Raw genomic sequence first — 12,870 nt, 5'->3', positions numbered from 1 at the left:
CTCTTTGGGATATAAGCCCAATAGTAACACTGCTGGATCAAAGAGTATGCACAGTTTGAGCTATCCTATCTTTTCACTACCCAGTTCATTCTACTTTTAACTCTAATTGAATGCAAGTTCTCTTTTGCAATAAGCCTACAGTTGCCCCTTAGCTACTTTTACCCATGGCTTTTAATTCTGAGTTCTTGGGCCAAAATAGAATAAGTCCAATACTTCTTTTGTTTTGATAGCATTTTAAAGTAGTTGAAAGTAGCTCTCTTGTTTTCCCAAAGGTAAGATGATACTTCATGGGTTCTTTTTGGGGAATGAACTCAGGTTTTTCAGATTACTTTCATCCAACTTCCAGCCTTTATATTTTATTTTGAAATAGGAGAAGATTCTTCATTAAGGGATCCTTTTTTGGAAAAATGAGAACCCTGAATTTTGTAAAAATTATTAAATGGACAAATATAGAGAAATATTTGCTATACATTGCTGCCAAATTAAGTTGTGGTGAGGAGGAAAGAGAAATTTAAAATGCATTCTGTTTACTGAAATTGTTAATAAAAGCTAGGCTGTCTGTGCAATCTATTCTTGCTTACAAAAGTATATTTTATGGCAATTCCAAAATGTCAGTTTTTTTCTTGAACTTAGCATTGGTTTTGATTGAAATATTAGCTAGCATGCTCTATTTTTCAGATGAAATGTTAAAGGTACCATCCTAAGCCATCAGGTATTTGAATGAATCCAGAATGTAAAGATCCCAGGCACTTGAAAGTATTGTGTTTGATGGAAGAATTGAATTTATTCTATGTAAATACTGAGTCTCTACCACAGAGATAAGAGACTTAAGAGGAAGAGGATAGGGACAGACATTTGCCTTAAAGTTTCAGAGTGTTTCCATTTTGAACAAATTCATAATTGATTATTTCAATAGTGACTGCTTAGTCCTTTCCAGGAATATTAGCTAAAACATTGGACATCAATCAGAATCCAATATGATCTCATAAGGCTAGACTGATAGACCAAATCTAATATACAGACATGTAATAGGGTTAACTGTGAAGTCTTACATTTGGTTTAAAAGAATCACATGCACAAGGATGGAGCAAACAAGGCTTTTTTTCATGTAAAACAAAAAGGACCTTGGAGGTTTTAATGGACAGGAAACTTGGTATGAGGCAGCAATGTGACATAGCATCCAAAAAAGCAAATGTAATTTCAGGCTGTCCAGTATGAAGGATGTGTTATTCCCGTGGTATTCTGGATTTCTCATTTGTCTTATTGTGTTCATTTTTGGAATGCATTTTAAAAAGAATGTTGGAAAACTTGAAGAGGTGGGCAATTTGTATGGTGAGAGGACTAGAGGACATGCCATATGATTGGTGAAGGAATTATATATTTTTAATGCACAGATGACTTGAGGCAAGAAGATAACTGTCTTCAAATCAATGCAACAAATATTTCAAAAGCTACTATGTGCAAGGCACTCTAAAGTGCTGGGCACAAATTGATTATGAAAAAAACAATAGGGCTTCCTTTCACATTTGGTGAGGGTGATACAAAATATAGAGAGATATATGATGTGATTTACTGTCTTCCCCTGTCAGGAAGAAGCTATCATCAGATAAGTCTATTATCAGATAATTCCCAGATTATCTAGGGAAGAACTCCTCAGCAACTCTCCAATTGTTCATTCCCATCCTCTGGGTATCTTCAAACAATCTTTTGAGATATTGATTAGCATATCTCTAGCCAGGTATATTCTATCCAGCTCCAGAGCCCTCCTGAGTTATCTTTACTTCTCTGGTCTCACTGAGAAAAAACTTCAAGGGTAAATTTTCCCTATAAAAAAATTATGTATGATGAAAATTTTTGCTAAGTTCTTTTCAGGACTAAGCCCACTATGAACTACTCTTTATCTCTCCCTCATAGTGTCTTCCTTCTCATGGTGCCATTCTCCTTATTTTAGCTAACTCTGGTCAATCTAATCTGCCAGTAAATGACTTTCTCCTACCTCAAGGAATATTTTCTTTCTCCTGGTTAATTGTGACTTCTTCAGGAGAACTTCTGTTTTTTCTTTTTCTAACTATATGTTATTTCATGCTTACATTTCTGGTGTCTATAGTAATGTTTGGGTTAGCTTTCTGGGGGTCCTCGGGATCAGCCTGAGTCCTTGGTTTTAGGGGAGAAATGATGAAGTCAGGACAGACACTATGAGGCTGGTCAAAGATGGAATGTCTCATTTTCAGACCTTCTCAGCCCTTAAATGCCCTATTACAATTACATCATTACATCATACTGATTATGTGTGAATTACATCACCATACTAAGTACTAAGTATATGTATACAAGAACATCATCTCATCAATTCCACGGAGTTAATACCTTGTTTTAAGCATACTTCTCCAGAGTTCCGGCCCTCTACAGTCTATTGTATCCCCTCGTTTTGTCTGTAACCCCTTCCCCAAATATATCTACTTTTTGTCAAAAAGAATGGTCACAGTGAATTTGTCACATATTTATTTTGAATCAGGTATTGCTATCCTAACCATGCACAAAGTGATTTGATGAATGAGAGAGCATTTGTCTTAAATGACAGAATGAATTTGTTTTTAATTCTAAAAACAAATCTAACCACAGAAGGATTTTTATCAAGGGTATGAGAAGAGTCAATCATGGACTTTAGGGAGAATATTGTGGCAGTAGAATATTTTCTAGAGAGTAAAGCCTGGAGGCAGGATGACTGATTAGAAAGTTATTACAATAATCTAAGCATGAAATGAGGGCCTGGAGTGGGGTGTTGACCACAAGAGTAGACTAAAATTAACAGATATGCTATGGAGGTAGAATAATTAAAATACAGCAATTGATTCAATGTGCAGTAGGGTGGATTAAGGAAAAGAATTAAGTCAATAATTAAATCTTGAGTTTTCAAGCTTAAGTGACTAGAAAAAATAATGGTATTCCTAAGAGAAATGAGGAAATTTGGAGGAGAGAGAGGTTTGGGGAGGAATATGATAAATTTTAATTCATCTATGTTGAATTTGAAATGACAGTCTGGAAATCCAGTTGAAGAATAAGTAGTTAGATATTCAGGACTTGAATACAGGAAAGACTGAAGCTCTGCATATCAATTTCTGAATCATTTGTATGAGATAATAATTTAATTTTTTTTTAACCACAGATGAGATCACCAAGATAAAAGAATATATAGAGGGCAGAGAGGAGGAATGTCATCCAATGAAAATCAATTTGATTATATGACCTCAGCCCTCCAAGATAAACTATATTAACTGGCCATTAGCCCCCCTCCTCTACTCTCAGTTCTTTGCTATATGGGACTATTATAGTTATATATATTATATATATATATATATTATATATATATATATTATATTCACTGTATCCCTTCCTTTTATCTATTATTCTTTATTAGACAATATGGAAAATATTCTTACTTTACTCCTAGACATAGCTATCTATTGGTACCATACTGTTTGTCTAAAACTCTATTTAAATTTGAATACTGAAGAACTCTATACCTTGGATTCAAACACAAAAGTTATTGCATGGTTTCACGTCTAGAAAATACCCTGTTATGTCTTCGGCTGAGAGAAACTGAGCCACACATCAAGATTGTTTCCTTTTGGCATCTGTTCTCTTCTTCTTATGAGTAGGGATAAGGGTTTCTTAACTATTTTCCTTGTGTGAGTTAATTTGTTGTTTAGTCATTTCAGTTGTGACCCCAGTTTGGGTTTTCTTGGCAAAGATACTGGAGTGATTTGCCATTTCTTTACCCCTCTCATTTTATAAACAGGGCAAAGTGAGTAGTTCAGGGTCTCATGCTAGTAAGGAGGCTGAGAGTGGATCTGGATCTGAGGCTGGAAGTCTTTCTAACTCTAGCTCTAGTGCATTCTGCCACCCAACTTCAATAGAGCACTGGGACTATAGTTATGAAGGCTCATCTTAATAAGTTCAAATCTGGCTTCAGACATTTACTAGTTGTGTGACCCTGATCAAGTCGCTTAACCAAGAGAATCCTAAATGGGGGCACAAAAAATCAGACAAAAAGATGACTGAACAATAAGGATGATGGCGATCTTTGTGTGGCTCTCCTGCTCTTCATCTGAACTATCCTTCACTTAGAGATTGGAAGTTCAATGATAAATTGACAACTAATTGACAAGGAGCAGTATAATAGAGCAAAGGACAAAAACCAAGAGAAGAGTAGCAGAGAAACCAAGAGAATAGAATGTATTTAGGAGGTAAGGTTATCGATGGAATCAAAAGCAGCAGAGAAAGAAGTAAAGGAGAATAAAGGCTGAGAACACACTTTTGGATTTAACTGTTAATATGCCATTGGTAAATTTTTGAAAGAGAAAAGTTTCAGGGTAATAAAAAGGTTAGAGGCCATATTGCAAGAAGTTGGTAAGTGAATGGTGGTAAGGAAGGTAGTGGACATAAATAACTTTCTAAGAAGCTAATGGTGAAAGGGAAACATTTAAATTAATTGACATGGGAGGGTCAAGTCAAGGTCTTTTAAGTACAGGGAGATCTGAACATGATTATATGAATCAAAAAAGGAGTCAACACATAGAAAAAAGTTGAAAATGACATTTTAGGGGATGATAAATAGAGGCAGACTCCTATAGGTGACAGGAGGGCACGGGATCAAAGACACAGATCATGGAAATTAGCTGTGGAAGGAAGCTTTAATTGCCAGGCTTTGGATGTATCTATCTATTTATTTATTTAGATATTTATATATTTTATTAATTTTATAATTATAATTTTTTTTGACAGTACATGGGTAATTTTTTTTATATTATCCCTTGCACTCACTTGTGTTCCAAATTTTCCCGTCCTTCCCTCTACCCCCTCTTCTAGATGACAGACAATCCCATACATGTTAAATATGTTATAGTATATCCTAGATACAATATATGTATGTAAAGCTGAATTTCTTGTTGCATGGGTAAGAATTGGATTCAGAAGGTAAAAGTAACCTGGGTAGAAAGACAATAGTGCAAACAGTTTGCACTCAATTCCCAGTGTTCCTTCTCTGGGTGTAGCTGATTCTGTCCATCATTGATCAACTGGAACTGAATTAGATCTTCTCTATGTTGAAGATATCCACTTCAATCAGAATATATCTTAATACAATATCTTTGCATTTATTTTTAATTCTCATATGTGATAATGAAGAAAATCAACTTATATTCTTTACCTAATTATTCTGAAAGAAGATTGTCACTTAGTAGAAATTAGCCTTTTCTATTTCAGGCTAATCAATTGAACTTGACTACTTTCCAACTACTTTTACTTGTCATCTGAGGAATAATTGCCTCATGTGTTAATTTGTTTTACTCTTCTCTGGATTCTTTCTTTTGTTTGAAGCTCTTGCTCAAATCTTGTGGCCCTGAAATCCTTCTGTAGTAGCATCACACAATGTCAGAGTTTGTAGAATTTAACTTGGAATAGAAAATAGTTATGTCTTTTTGTTTATTGTCATTGTTATTGTTTTCAAATAGAGTGATTAGGAAAAGGATATGGAATAGTTGGTTTTTCCTCATCACAAAAACAGAATAAGTGGAAATTTGGGCTTAATTGCTGTCAGGTTGGTAAACCTATCCAGTTTTTCAGCAAATCTTTCCTGATAGAATCATACTCATCTTGTTCTTGATTTGCTTCTGGCCCTTATGGTCCCAGAGTCATTGCCCCATTATAGGTTTGGACCGAAATTTTAGAATTTTTCTAACAACACTAAGTGGTAAGAAATGGGGATAATTATCTCCATAATTCTTTTTGTATTTTAACATAACCATAAAACTATTACAGGTTTCTAAGTTATAAGCTAAACTTAAAGATTTATTAATAACTTTTATTAAACTGGAATTCACATTTCATAAGAAGAAAACATTTTTGTTATACTTGAACTTAGGACCTCTATAGTGTCTACTTTTAGTAATATTTCTTCATCCCAAGATTAAAAATTTAGTATTATACTAATTGATTGAAAGTCTTGCTAAAATATTATGTTTAATATCTTCTATATTATCTTAAATTTTATGTAACTTATAATTACATAAATTTTATGTAATTTATGTCATTTTAAATTATATTAATTTTTAATCCCCCAAATGGTAGAGCCTTTTGGTTTTTTGGTAATTTCCCAATTTTTTTATCCATATAAAACTATCTTACTACATTTAACTAGATACATGTAATGAAAGAAAAATCACTACAAAGGTATTAAATTGATATTAACCTTTGGGACATGAACTTTGAAGAAATTAGATAAATGATAAATAAATAAGATCTTGAAGATGATAAAAAACCCAGAAAATAACTTATTTTTCCTTTGGAACAATGTTATTTCTATCACTTCATTTGTCATGTAATATAAAAACAGTGCATGATATTTAAATAAAATTGACTTAAAGAATAATTAGTATGTTGTCATGTGACTTGCTTCTTGGTGGGTTTTGGAGATCCAGGAATTTTGCTCCCCTTTTAAGAGTTTCTCATGTCTCCTAGTCTATGCTATTGGTTCAAAAAACTATATTGTCTAGAGATAAATGATATTCTTTTTGGTGGTTCTGTTACTTAGTAATAACAAGCATTTTAATATTTAAAGTTTATAAAATACTTTATATTATCTCATTGAATCCTCAAAACAACAGCTGTGTGAGATAGATGCTATTATTATCTCCATTTTATAGATGAAGAAACTCATATTAAGAAAGATTAAGAGACTTTCTTGGGGAATCAATGTTTTGCTCAGGTAATTGTGTGTAGCAATTCAACCTGTGGTCCTGTTTTGGTTGTAGTCTGGAAACAACTGACATGTTTACTCTGTGCCAGTCACAGTGCTAAGTGCTAGGGTAAAGATATAACTAAAAAAGAAAGTTCTTGCTCTTAAGGGAGATTACATTCTAATGACAAAAGATAACACATGAAAAGGTACCAGGTGGCCCTCAAAATGACCACACCCCAAAATGGAAATGACTGGGAGAGGAGGTTAAGGATGTTTCATGATAAAAAAGGCAGCTGATTCATGGTGGTGAAGTTTAGGGAATCAGAATTATAGCTTGGAAAGGCGTTAAATGTGATTAGCATTATAACATATTGATTAAATTCTCAAAGATATTTAGAAGTTTGTATCTAAAATATGAGGATTTGTTAATTTATGAAATATGATAAGTCTCTTTTTTCTTTTTTCTTTTATTAATTTTTATAATTATAAATTTTTTGACAGTATATATGCATGAGTAATTTTTTTTTATAACATTATCCCTTGTATTCATTTTTCCAAATTTTTCCCTCCCTCCCTCTACTTCCTCCCCTAGATGACAGGCAATCCCATACATATTAAATGTGTTACAGGATAACTTAGATACAATATATGTGTATAAATCCAATTTTCTTGTTGCACGTTAAGTATTGGATTCCGAAAGTATAAGTAACCTCAGTAGAAAGACAGTAGTAACAGTTTACATTCAATTCCCAGTGGTCCTTCTCTGGGTTTGTTTCTGTCCATCATTGATCAACTGGAAGTGAGTTGGAACTTCTCTATGTTGAAGATATCCACTTCCATCAGAATACATCCTCATACAGTATTGTTGTTGAAGTGTACAATGATCTTCCAGTTCTGCTCATTTCACTCAGCATCAGTTCATGGAAGTCTCTCCAAAATCTCTCTGTATTCATCCTGCTTGTCATTTCTTACAGAACAACAATATTCCATAACCTTCATATACCATAATTTACCCAACCATTCTCCAATTGATGGACATCTATTCATCTTCCAGTTTCTAGCCACTACGAAAAGAGCTGCCACAAACATTTTGGCACATACAGGTCCCTTTCCCCTCTTTAGTATTTCTTTGGGATATAAGCCCAGTATAGCACTGCTAGATCAAAGGATATGCACAGTTTGATAACTTTTGGGGCATAATTCCAGATTGCTCTCCAGAATGGCCGGATTCTTTTCACAACTCCACCAACAATGTATTAGTGTCCCAATTTTCCCACATCCTCTCCAACATTCATCATTATTTGTTCCTGAAGATGATAAGTTTCTGATGAAGGGTCTATATTTGGTAAATGCTATTTTTAAAGCCTGTAATGATGTATTACATAGTTTCTTTTTTTGCATAATTTAATTGTTAACTAAGTCAAGACTCCTTAAGAATAGCTCTTCTATAATTTCTAGCATGAATAATTGAATAAGAATTTCCACTATACCTCCCTCCCCTATTTCTATCACCAAATCTTTTTTTAATTTAAAAAAATTAGCTTTTTATTTTCAAAATATATGCATAGTTTTCAACATTCATCCCTGCAAAACCTTGTATTCTATTTTTTTCTCCCTCCCTTAGACATCAAGTGATATACTACATGCTAAACATGTACAATTCTTCTACACATATTTACACAATTATCATGCTGCACAAGAAAAATCAGATCAAAAAGAAAAAAAAATGAAGAAAACAAAAAGCAAACAAACAACAAAAAAAGTAAAAATATTATCTTGTGATCCATACTCATTTCTCACAGTCTTCTCTCTGTGTGCAGATGGCTCTCTCCATCACAATTCTATTGGAATTGAGGTGAATCATCTCATTGTTGAAAAGAGCCATGTCCATCAGACTTGATAATCATATAATCTTGTTGTTGCTGTGTACAATGTTCTCTTGGTCCTGCTCATTCACTTAGCATCAGTTCATGTAAGTCTCTCTAGGCCTTTCTCTATTCATCCTGTTGATCATTTCTTACAGAACAATAATATTCCATAACATTCATGTGCCATAACTTATTCAACCATTCTCTAATAGGCATCCACTCAGTTTCTTGTCATCACAAAAAGGGCTGCCACAAACATTTTTGCACATGTGGGTACTTTTCCCTTTTTTTATGATCTCTTTTGGGACACAGGCCCATGAAAGACACTGCTGGATCAAAGAATATGCACAGTTTGATAGCCCACAAAATCTTTATCATAGTCATATATGTATATGTATGTGAGGGCCCACACATATGGAAAATATTTTTGGTCAGCATATTATTGAATTTATTACTATGTCTTCCCTAAAAGGTCCTTTGATTTTATTCTTGGATCTTGGTCATTTCATAGCTTCAATTAGGAGTAAAACACTTGGAATTACATTCAAGAAATGCAACTTTGTATGTACTCATTATCAGCCTTTACCAAGGAGCCATGAAATGATTTTTGTTCCAGAATGTCTATTGGTTTCTTCCTCACTTTTTTGTCAGTGTTAATTTTTCTTTGGGGTATTAGACCATATGTTTTACTAATATTTTGAGTTTGTTTTATTAATATTTGAGTTTTTGTGATATTTTCCTAATCAGTTATAATCCATTTTCTTTTCTTATCAAGCCAGTAGTTTTTTATGAAATAGAAGAAAAGTAGCAATAAAACATCTTTCTCCTCCCTAACTTAGACTGCACTTTGCCACAAATGCATCATCAGTAGAAAGTGTGACAAATATAAAGAATGTTGGTGTCTGGGGCACACACTTAGGGAGTACACATGATTGGCCACAGAGATAGTTATCTCTGGTGAGATCACAATGCTGTGCCTATTAGGCCAATGCCTTGCTGGTCTCATTTGACATTCAGTCTCCACTGGTCTCTTCCAGGCATGGAGTCTTACAATGATCTTTAGCTACCTTTCTACTGGTTCTTTGATCACTGCTGATCAGCTAGGTATGGTTTTCTTCAGTACAAGGTTGTAAAACTTCTGCTTCCAGTTTTGGTCTGAACTGGAGTTCTCAGTTCAAATGCTACCTCTTCCTTATAGAAGGAGGAGTTTGCTCTGTCATTAATCTTATAATTTAAACCCTGTAGGCTTTTTGGCTACAATTTTTAGACAAGACCGAAACCTTAATACAACTAATTATCAGTCTAGAAAAGACTTCTTAATGTCTATTTTCTGAGCATAGTCAGTTTATGTTTCTCTGAATCTTGGAATGGATAATTTAAAAAAATATAGTCCATTTTACAGTTCTGGAAGTGTGCATTAAGACATGTATTGCATCAGTGTAATTGCTTTAAATGTACTTTTCCCATTCATCTTTGACTTTAGAATGCTGGTAAGTCTTTTAATGTATTCAACCACAGATTTCTCCTTGAAACCTTTTTTGTTTGATGTGTCTTGCTTGGAGGAGATCACAGTGTTTGTTGGAAGTATCTTACTCCATTTGTTCAATGTGACCTCTAAATTCAGGCTCAGACTCTTTACTTTTTATCTTTCTATCGCATACATTAATAATTTTACATTTATCAAGTCCAAATGACATTTTTGAGATTATTGGATAAAGATTTGACCAGATAAAGGGGCTATTTAATGTTTTATGATGTTTTATAATGAAATAACAAATCTTGTAATTGTTTTAGTGTAATGAGTCCCCTAAAAGCACCATGCTATTTTATAAAGGCAATCTAGCCTCTCTCTTCTTCCTTTCAATTTTGGATTCAGTTCATTGTTCATATATAATGTTTGTCCAACGTGTATATACCCATGGACCATTAGGGTTGTTCATCCAATTGCATAGCATAAGTTGATTGATAGGTATTTTTCTTTTTCTTAATTTTTCTCTTTTGATATATAGCTTTTCTCTGTGCTAGCCTAATAATCTTCCAACTCATATTCTTCCATAGGTAGTTCTTGATTGCTGAAACTGGTTGACTTTTTAACTTCTATTGAGTGACTTTTTTTTATTAAAACTTTTTATTTTTCAAAACATACGCATGGACAATTCTTTTTTTTAAAGATCTTTCTTTTTCATTATAGGTTTTTATATACAAAACATATGCATGGGTAATTTTTCAACTTTGACTTTAAAAAACTTCTGTTTCATCTTTTCCCCTCCTTCCCTACACCCCCTCCCCTAGATGGCAGGTAGTCCCATATATGTTAAATATGTTATAGTATATTTTAAATATAATATATGTATACATAATTTATACAGTTATATTGCTGCACAAGAAAGATAGGATTTAGAAAGAAGCTAAAAGTAACTTGAGAAGAAAAAACAAAAATGCAAGCAACAATAACAGAAAGAGTGTAAATGTTATGTTGTGGTCCATACTATTGAGTGACTTTTTGACTTTTGTAGCTGGACTCTAGCAGGAGTCTGGTTAAAACTCACTCTTGCCCTTTTGCCTATGTCAAGAAATGAGTAGAAAAAAAGAGTGTCTGGATGAGTTGATGTGCTTTTACTACAAGATGCCTTACTAGGAAGAAGGGACAGAAGACAATGAAAATGAGAGAGAAATCTCCTTTTCTTTTGCTGTTATACTCACCCAAAATTAAAAGGGCAAAAAGTACAAAGTTGAACAAACTCAGGAGCTGAGTTCTATAACTGATTGCTTCTCAGATGCTAGAGCTGACTTTCCTCAGCACTGTGTGTGTGTGTGTGTGTGTGTGTGTGTGTGTGTGTGTGTGTATGTGTGTGTGTATGTGTGTGTGTATGTGTGTGTGTGTGTGTGTGTGTGTGTTTCAGTTTTTAAAGACAAATCTGAGGAACACTGATGATTCAGCCAGTTGTGTAAGTTATCTTCATCCAATGGTCAAAACCTATGATCCTCTCAAGATTATTATATAACTTCTTTACAAGTTGTTGTTCGATTGTAGAAAACTCCTTAATACTCCCTGTAGGGATGCAAATAGTAACTGGACCTGTGATTTCATTGATTCGGGGAAATTCTGCATAAGAAAACTTTTTACCAATGCAAATGACCACTTTTGCTTCAACTGGGAGTCTCAAAGAGTTGCTTAGAGCACTGAGAGGTTCACTGATTTGCCCAAGGCCACAAAACCAGTATGTGTTAGGTAGAAGAAATACTTAAACTTTTGAAACCAGCTTTCAAAGCTAAGGGCTCCTTCTCCTTATCACCTATCTCTCTGTTTTATGCAACTCTTAGTATTAATAATGCAAAGCTTAATGTGTTGGAATGCTTTTTTTTGAGATTTTTAAATTTTTTAAAAAGTATTTAATATTTTCCCCCAGTTATATTTAAAACAATTTTATTTCATATTTGTTTTTAAAACATCTGAGTTCTAGGTTCTCTTCTTTATCCCTACCCACAACTAAGAAACCACATGTGAAATTATGCAAAACATTTCCATAAAATTCTTGTTGTGAAAGAAAACATAAATCTTCCACCCTAATGAAAAAAAAAACCCTCAAGAAGAGTAAAGTTAAAAGAAGAAAGGGGGAAGACAAACACACATACACACACACACACACACACACACACACACACACACAGAGTATGAGAATATGCTTCATTCTGTATTCAGATACAATCAGTTCCTTCTCTGAATATGGATAGGATTTTTCATCATAAGTCTTTCAGAGTAATCATAGATTGTTGTATTGCTGAGAATATTAAAGTCATTTACAGATAGTCATCTCAGAATATTGCTATTACTTTGTATACAGTGCATTTCATTTTGATTGAATTCATGGAGGACTTTCCAGATTTTTTTCTGAGAGCCTCCTACTTCTCATTTCTCATAGAACATTAATATTCCACCACAAAAATATATCACAGTTAATTGATCTATTCCTCATTGATGGGCATTCCATCAATTTCCAGTATTTTGCTTGGAGAAGAGAGTTGATATAAATATTTTTTGTACATACAATGATGTTGTTAGATCAAAGGATATGATTTGGAAATGAGGCCTTATTAGAGAAACTTGCTTCCAAATTCTTTTAAAAATTACTGTTCTAATTGTATTCCCCCTCATTTATTCTCTGTCTCCTTTCATCCTATCCCTCCTTAAAAGTATTTTGCTACTGACCACTCCCTTCCCCCAAATGCCCTTTCTTTTATCACTCATTCCTCTTCCTGTAT

The 12,870-nt window shown here is 33.6% G+C and overlaps 1 long non-coding RNA gene across 1 annotated transcript in view; it reads left to right on the top strand.

Moving 5' to 3' along the window:
* The first annotated feature begins 9,642 nt into the window (after positions 1 to 9,642).
* The window catches only part of LOC141554030 (uncharacterized), a 475,805-nt gene continuing 472,577 nt past the window's right edge, over positions 9,643 to 12,870 (top strand). The window contains exon 1 of the long non-coding RNA XR_012485760.1: positions 9,643 to 9,711. This is a non-coding gene — a long non-coding RNA (uncharacterized LOC141554030). The remainder of the gene's footprint in view (positions 9,712 to 12,870) is intronic.

The sequence above is a fragment of the Sminthopsis crassicaudata genome, chromosome 1, assembly GCF_048593235.1.
Source record: "Sminthopsis crassicaudata isolate SCR6 chromosome 1, ASM4859323v1, whole genome shotgun sequence".
In the NCBI taxonomy this organism is placed as follows: domain Eukaryota; kingdom Metazoa; phylum Chordata; class Mammalia; order Dasyuromorphia; family Dasyuridae; genus Sminthopsis; species Sminthopsis crassicaudata.
Note: the sequence above shows the minus strand (reverse complement) of the source record. Positions and strands in the feature narration are given on the sequence as shown.